This window comes from Macaca mulatta, chromosome 7 (assembly GCF_049350105.2).
Source record: "Macaca mulatta isolate MMU2019108-1 chromosome 7, T2T-MMU8v2.0, whole genome shotgun sequence".
NCBI classification, from domain to species: domain Eukaryota; kingdom Metazoa; phylum Chordata; class Mammalia; order Primates; family Cercopithecidae; genus Macaca; species Macaca mulatta.
Window position 1 is genome coordinate 46,686,614 of NC_133412.1, and position 7,570 is coordinate 46,694,183.

A 7,570-nucleotide genomic window follows, 5' to 3' on the forward strand; every position below is an offset into this window, starting at 1 on the left:
ACTGATAAGCACCACAGGCCCTCCTTCCACAGGGCTCACCTTCAGAAAGTTCTACATGTCCCTTACTTTCTGGTAGGCATATTCGGGGGCATGTACCGTGAAGGCCCAGGGATCTGGAGATGAAGACAGAGTCCTGTCCGCTGAGGGGCTCACATCTTTCCATAAAACATTCTGACCCTCCCTGTTTCTTCTCATCTCCTCCTCCAATCCCCCCTAGGCTGGGGCACTTCCTCTGCACTCTCTCTCTGGAAGCAGGGAGGGGATTCCAACCTCCTCCAGTCCCCTGCCAGGTATCCTGAGCCTGAGAGCCCCTCAGAGCATGGTCTGCAGTTACCTCCTCACTTACAGGCCAGACTGAGATGCTCGCCACTTGTGATTGCCCAGGCAGAGGGGAGAGGTCAAACTCTTCCCATGGCTTCCTTTCCCCTCTGTGAAAACTCCGAATCTTTGCTCTTGATTTTTTTTAGTGTGTACCCTTTTGCATTTTAGCTTCTCCCAGCCGAAAGAATAAAACTGGTAAGAGGAAGGGAAATGCAGCCTCACTGAGAAGGCCTCCATTCTGGGAGGGCTTCTCAGGCCCAGAGAAGGGAGAAAGTAATTTGGAACTACCCAAGTATTGGTGATGCCAGGCTTCACCCTACCCTGGGGATATTTGAATCTCAAAAAGGGGGCATGGGGATCTGACAAAGCACTTGCATATATAAAGAACTCCTCCAAATCAACAAGGCAAAAACAGTAGATGCATAGGCAAAAACCTTAGAAGAGCCACGTCACAAAGGAGGACCTCCAAATGGCCAAGAAGCACATGAAAAGATGTTCAACCTCATTAGCTATCAGGGAAATTCCAATTAGAACTACACTGGGATGGCTGAAAGTGCAAAGACTGACAATATCAAGGGCTGGTGAGGATGTGGAGCAACTGGAACTCTCCTATGCTGCTGGGGAAGGGGTAAATTAATACCATCCCTTTGGAAGAACAGTTTGGAAGCATCACTAAAGCTGAACATATTCATGCCTACTCCAGAAATCATGAGCCCAGGTACATATCTAACAGAAGTTTGTTTATAAAGGCACCAAAAGTCAATTATACAAGATACAAGAATGTTCATCGTAGAGTCGTTTGTATTAGTCGTAAACTCGAAACCACCCGAACGCCCATCAGTGGTGAGTAGATAAATAAAGTGGGGGTAATTCAGACAATGAAAATGTGTATAGCAGTGAGAATGAATAAAGAACTGCCACCTGCAACAACATGAACAAATCTCACAAATGTGATGTTGAGTGAAAGAAGCCAGATAGGTAAGACAGCACACTCTGATTCCGTTAATTTCAAGTTCAAAAACATGTACGCCTTAAGTCTGTGGTGTTAGAAGTCAGGACGGGGGTTTCCTTTGAGAAGGAGTGGGGCAAAAAGGGACTCTGGGAGTGTTGGTAAAATTCTGTTTCCTGATCTGGTGACAGTTACAGGTTATGTTCACTTTGCAGAGATTTATGTTGTACGTGATTGGTTAAGTTTTGCATCTTTCTGTATGCATGTTATACTTCAACAAAAAAGAAGTTTACTTTAAAAAGAGGCAAATAGGGCTAGGCGTGGTGACTCACACCTGTAATCCTAACACTTTGGGAGGCTGAGACAGGAGGATCACTTGAGCCCAGGAGTTTGAAACTAGTCTAGGCAACATAAAACTATTTTGTTTAAAGAAAATTAGCTGTGTATAGCAGTGTGCGCCTCTAGTCCCTGCTACTCAGAGGCTGAGGTGAGAGGATCACTTGAGCCCAGGTAGAGGGTGCAGTGAGCTGTGATCACACTGCTGCCTGCAGCCTGGGCGACAGATGGAGACCCTGTCTTTAAAAGAAATGAAATTAAAAATAAGAAGAAGACGGTAGGGGGAGAGCAGTATGGAAAGACAATGCTCAGCCCAAAGGGGTGAGTAGGGGACTCTGCGACTGTGTTTACAGCAGTTTAGAGACAGCCTCTGGGAGGGAAGGGAGGGGAAGGAAGCAGGTGGGGCAGAGAGAGAGGCGGTTTCAGCGCAGGCCAGCCACAGCCTCTCCAATCCCTCAATCCCTTGCAGGAGTCCTGGAGCTAGATGAGTTCCTCAGAGTCGTCCTGACTTGGGCTGTCATGGCCACACCTTTATACCCCAGCATTGGTCAGTCACCGAATGTACACTGCCCAGGAAGAGGAAGGATCTCAGGCCTGCTTGCCCTCTGCAGCTGAGGCCATCTGGAAGGGGTTGGCCTGACTATAGCTCTCCCAGCATGTCCCTCCTTGAAGGGGATCTGGGCGACCACCACAGCAAGCCTGCCACCTGAGTTTAGAAGATCTATTGGCCTGGAAAGATTTTTTTTCAGATCCCTCAGTCCCAGCACTCCTAGTCTGGTTAAATTCGTCCAGCAGGGCCCAGCACCCATAGGATCTGCTTCGCATCATAGCCTGCAGACAGGCTTCCCACACAGGATCCAATGCCTGGACACACCAGAGGTCTTTGCAGTTTGCCTCTCATACCTCGGCCAAAGCCTCTCCTTGGCCTGGACTCACTTGGTGAAATCCAGCTGTCCTGTAAGACTTGAGAGTCACCTCCTCCAGGAAGCTCTCCCAGATCTTGCTCCTTCTCCCTGGAAGGCTGGGCCCTTGCTCTTCTGAGCCCCCTCCAAGCACCCTAGCACCCCACCTTTTATAAAACTCTCATCGCATTCTTTGTTTACCTGCTGGTAGAAGCAGGCTGAGATCAAGAGATGCCTTGTCACTCCTGATCACTGATACTGCACAACAGGGACAACAATTCTGATGGCTACCATGTGCTGAGCTTTTCCAGCCAGGCTGGCATTTGCTGTGCACATCCATGCCTGAATTTACTAAATCCCAACAACCAACCAACCCTGTGAGGTCAGAGTAGCTACCTTATAAAACAGGCATGCTTGCCCACAATCACACAACCACTAACTATCAGAGGTAGCACACATGTGGGAGTCAGTTTGAAGTCCCAGTATCCTCTGGAAATGGTGGTTAGGGAAGGAGGGGAGGAGAAAAGGGAAGGGAGGGGTGGGGAAGGAAAGAGAAGGAAAAAGGAAGGAAGAAGGAGTGAGGGAAGAAGAGAGGAAGGGAAGGAGGGAGGGAAAGAAGGAAGGAAAGAAGAAAGGAAGAAAGGGAGGGAGGGAGGGAGGAAGGAAGGAAGGAAGGAAGGAAGGAAGGAAGGAAGGAAGGAAGGAAGGAAGGAAGGAAGGAAGGAAGGAAGGAAGGAAAGGAGGTAGGGCTCTCTGTCCATGACCCTGAGGACAGGCCCATTGGCAGCTGTTTCACATTTGAAGAGGGACTCAGGAAGCTATGGGAAGCTGCTGAGTGCGAGAGCGCAGTCCCCCAGCCCCTCCCTGAGCCCTGCCCATCTCTCTGTTTCCAGAACCTCTTGTTCTCCCTGGGATCCTGGCCTGGGGAAATGCAGTTGTCAAATCAAAGCCTGCCTGTGGGAGCAGGTTCATGGGCCAGATCTAGAGCAGGGACAGGCTTAGTTCACAGTTTTAATCCTGATGTTTACTTTCTTTCTTTCCACTCCTAGTGGCTCCCTTTGAAGAACCGCCTTGGGGTCCATGTTGCAGCATCAAACAGTGATGGAAGATGCATCTTGCTTTAGCAGCAGGAGCCTGGAAAGCAGCTGAAGCCCTGGGGGGTGCCTGGCACACAGAATCTTGTGCTGAGCCCGGAGCACAATGGGAGTGGGCTAGCAGGGTGGGTTCACAGCTGGACTGGGAGCAGCAGACATACAGGCCGTAGGCACAGACACATAAATACAGTCATGCAGATTGCAGGATGCCTGAGAGCACAGACTCTCACATGCACAAACACATGCATGATCACCAATGTGCATCCAGACAGTAGCCCTACATGCACGCACACGCATGCACACATGTGATGTGTACATAGATGGACACATGTCTATGCCCGCAAACACTGCAGAGACACACACAAAAGTGTCTGGTAAGGAACACTATTTTGTCCTCAATTTTCTGCGAGCGAGAGTCTACTGACTCCATCTCTGAAATGTCCCTACTTATTGTCCCTCTTCTCCACCTGTGCCACAGCCCTAGTCCCTGAAACTCCCACCAAGACCCCTGGGCAATAGCAAAGTCAGGACAGGATTCCTGCTCCGCCTCTACCCCACCCTTAAGCCCATCCTACATGCAAGAGCAAGAGTTATCTGGGTATCAAGCAAATCTAAACACATCACCTCCCCACTGCTTAAAATGCTTTCCTACAGGATAAAGTTTAAATCACTTGGCATCCCATATAAGGCCCTTGACTGTCTGGTGTCAGCCATAGTCTGGCCTCAGGCCCTGTCATGGAGCCCCCTAGACTCAATGCTCTGGCTGAGGGCCTCCAGGATGAAGATGCCCTGTGCAAAGTCTTACACTTTTGCCGTTGCTGGGCTACTCTGTGAAATTCCCTCCTCCCTCCTTCCACTTTCCCTATGCTGAACTGCCACTCCTCCATCCTCCATGGCCAGCTAAGCCAACACCTCCGTACTTCCTCCTGACAACCCAGGCACAGCCTGTCCCATGGCTGTCACAGCCCTTTCTTGGGCTCTCCATGGTATCATTGTCACCTGTGTGCTCATGAGCCTCTACCACTCAACTCCAAGCACATCAAATACAGAGCCCAAAACATACTGGGTATTCAACAAATTTCTGGGTGTGAGGGAATGAATGAATTAGTCTGTAAGACAGGATCACGCTAGGTGATTGTTCTGGCTACAGAACCTGGGCACGTCCTGTATGTAACTGCTCTGATCTCAGCCTCCACATAGGTAAAAAGGGCTGTCTACCTCCTGGCAGAATCTATGGTTCAGACCATGGAGATGTATATAAATAACTGAGCTGAGTGGCTACCATGGTGGGCGCTCCACAGATGACAGCCATAGTTGCTGTCTTTAACTTCTATTTTTATTTCCACTGAAGTCTTTCCACTCATGTTTCTTAATTCTCCATCTCCCTCACTGCTTATCCAGTTCAGTGCTGGGCTCCCGGAACCGGCTCATTGAAGGTGTGTTGTTGGATTGATTGGCTGAATGGCTTCTTAAGGCTTGTTTCCAGTCTGGGAACTCTGAGCTGAGTACTGCTCTTCCTCCCTCCCAGCCTCCCCTGAGACTGGAAGCGGAGAGCCGTACAGAGATCACTCCTCTTCCAGGCTCCAGAAGCTGAACAGCTGCTCTGTTTGGAGTTCTGTGCGCTGAGCTGAGTTAGGACCTGGGGGGACAGGAACAGCTGAGCCTTTCTGCTCCAAAAAGCAGAGTCATTTCAGCCAGCCACCCAGCAGCTGCCTAGCTCCTCCCAGACACCCCCAGGGATGCTGCACATGTGGCTAGGGTTCCCATAGGAACCTCTGTGGAGACCTGCCGTCCCTGCTTCCCCACATCTCCTTTTGGACTTGTGAGAGAGGTTAGGAAGAGGAGGGGAGGGGAAAGGATAGGACTGGCAGGCACTTTCGTACACAAACACCCAGTCTCTTAATCCTCACAATAACTCTAAGAAATATGCTATTATTATCCTTGTTGTACTGACAAGGAAACTGAGGCCCAAAGACATCTAACCCAAGTTCACCCAGGTAACAAACAAGAGAACTGGTCTGCCACCTTATCAGTTTGTACTGATGCAGTTAGTATCAGTCAGTATCAGCCAGGGATCTTTGGTTGCAAGCAACGGAAACCAACTCCCACTATCACAAACAAAAAATTGACTGAAGGACTGTGGTGCCACACCAGAAGGAAAGGAAAAGCTGAAGACACATGATTGGAAAGGACAGGAAGCAGGGCAGCATCAGGATCTGGGTGCCAGGAATGGACCATCATTTCATTGGAATAAATAAACTTCTATTTTTAAATTCTTTTGTCTCTCCATCTAGGATTCAGGTTTGGGGAGGAAGCTGGGCCCATTGCCACTTGCTAGCTGGAAGAGGACAGACTGCTGTAATTGACAGTACTACCAAGCCTATATTCAATGGGATAGGGACTGCCCCTCCCTCCAAATTGGGATGCTGTTTTCAGAAGAAAGGGGAATGAATACTAGGCAAGCTGAATCCCAAGCTCACCTGACTGCACCATGCTGTGATGGGCTGCAGGGTGGGAGAGTTTCTATGGCTCTCTCTAACGGAATTAGACCCACTCAGGAGGCAGCAGTGGTTAGAAGATGGGTACTTGGAAAAAGGAAGCTGGAAACGACAGTCTTCATTATCGTGGGGACAAAATGCATTTACATCTCAGTGTTATCCACTCTGTTAACTTACCTCTAACATCCCAGTACTATCACTCTCTTTTTCTCTTTACCCAATATTTAATTCCCAGGATCCCAGAGAATTATTAATCACCAGCCTTGATTGGTAGAAAGAGCCCTAGTCACCTTCTAACATTCTATATGATTTACTTGTGTTAATTATTCATTTTTTGTACAGGCGGGTCTCACCATGTTGCCCAGGCTGATCTCAAACTCCTGTTCTCAAGCGATCCTCCTACCCCAGCTTCCCAAAGTGCTGGCATTCGAGGTGTGAGCCACCATGCCTAGCCCATGTCAATTGTTTACTGCTTGACTCCCCTAACCCCTTTAGAGTGTAAGATCCAGGAGGGCAGTGATTTTCTCCTGTTTGCTCACTGCTGTCTCCCCAGTGCCTAAAAGAAGTGACTGGCACAGAGCAGGTGCTCAATAAATATTTGCTGAATGAATGAGGAGGTACCAATCTCCTCGACAGGCATTTGGGATACAAGGATGAACCAGAAGACAGATCCTGACCTCATGGAATGTATAGCTTCCATGACTTTAGTGAGACAGAAACAATTACAAAAACATATAGCAAAAGAACAAAACCAAAATAATGAAAAATTGTGATACACATTTTGAAGGAAACACACAAAGGTTTTAAAAAACAGAACTAAGAGGGTAGGAAACTACTTAAGATATGGCAGTCACAAAAGGACAGAAGGCCTCTCTCAAGCAACATTTAAATGGAGACCCGAAGGGTGAGAAGGTGCTGACCGTGAAAAGTGTGAGGGCTGCTTCTTCCAGGCGGAGGAAAGAGTATGTACAAAGGCCCTGAGCCTGGAAAGAACTTGGTATATCTGGGGAGCTGGACTGTGAAGGTCAGTGTGGTTGGAGATTAGTAAGCAAGGGCCAGAGGCCTACAGGCTGAGGATGGAGAGTGTGCCAGGTGCTGGGTCGACGGCCCCTTACAGGCGATGGCATGGAGCTTGGATGGCATTCTGGATACACTGGGAAGCTATCAGATGGTTTTTAACATTAGTGCTTGGCCCCATTTGCATTTCAAGCTGACCATTCCGGCTACTGGGTAGAGAATGCATGTAGACAGGGAGTAGGGGACCAGTTCCTAGGCAATTGTGGTGGTCCAGACTGGGGCTGAACTCAGGTGGCCGAGGCTCAGAGGACAGTGGAAACCTTTGAGTCCCTTTCAGTTATAGTCTCCATGATAGGTGCTATCATCAGGCTGGATGGTATCACCCTCCAGGGGTCACAGAGACACCCCCCTTACCAGCCCACTCCCAGCCTGTGGGTGATAGATAGACAAACT

The 7,570-nt window shown here is 49.0% G+C and overlaps 1 pseudogene across 1 annotated transcript; it reads left to right on the forward strand.

The window, feature by feature from the left end:
• Window positions 1–495: 495 nt before the first annotated feature.
• LOC100431083 (uncharacterized) lies at window positions 496–5,869 on the forward strand (annotated as a pseudogene). Its single transcript, XR_003731291.2, has 2 exons — window positions 496–1,039; window positions 3,558–5,869. The product of XR_003731291.2 is annotated as an uncharacterized LOC100431083 (transcript).
• Window positions 5,870–7,570: the final 1,701 nt, after the last annotated feature.